The following is an 887-nucleotide window of genomic DNA, read 5'->3' as shown; positions in this document are numbered from 1 at the left end:
CCCCCCCCCCCTCTAGCAACCAAGTGGTTTATGGAAGGCCCCTTAGTCCTGGCATCTGGCACTTTTACACCGTATTAAGAAGGTAATGCGCGTTTTTTTGCTAAAAAGGCTTATTGAGGCGTCCTGATTGTAATTCCAAGTTTTCTAGAAATGACAACCGTGCTTCCCGGATATATTTTTGAAAAAAGTTACAAAAATCGTGTTTGCGCAGGCTTACCCGCCCCATTGCATTTTATAAGTAAGTGGTACAACAGAAAAAGTTTTGGAGCAGGAAATTATGCGTAAATTAAAAAAAATGTAACTTTCTACTCTTCATAGGTCAAGAATCATGTGACTTTTAAAAAAATCAGATTTTTTTCTGCTATTTTGAGCTATTTGTAGCCAAAAAAGTTTGTCAAAACTGCTAGTTTCGTACTTATTCTACAGAAAAACGTTAAGAGAATAAATTTAAGAGGACTAAATTTTGCGTAAAATAAAAAAAAAATTTTTTAGCGCATATAGGTCACGAGTTATGACCATGCAACTTTCACCCTTTTCAATCGGAGAATATCTTCTGTCGAAAGTAAATGAAAAACTTTAATTAATCAACTGATTTTCATAGTTTATTCATTATTCATAAAAGATGTTATTGAAGGGATTAGTTTTATAACGTTGTATCATTTTATGTTAAGAATGCCAAAACTGGATAAACTAATCATCACAGAGGAACCAATTATTGTTAATTGTTGATAATAAACGAATATGTGAAAAAATTAATTAGGTAATGATGCAAGTGATGAAGAAACTAATTAAATAATTGGCAAATTGTTTGACTGATAAATTAACAAGTAATTCAACAAATAACAAAAATATTTGTGAATACATCGAAGATAATATTTATGATTATA

This window comes from Belonocnema kinseyi, chromosome 4, assembly GCF_010883055.1.
Source record: "Belonocnema kinseyi isolate 2016_QV_RU_SX_M_011 chromosome 4, B_treatae_v1, whole genome shotgun sequence".
Lineage (NCBI taxonomy): Eukaryota > Metazoa > Arthropoda > Insecta > Hymenoptera > Cynipidae > Belonocnema > Belonocnema kinseyi.
Note: the sequence above shows the minus strand (reverse complement) of the source record.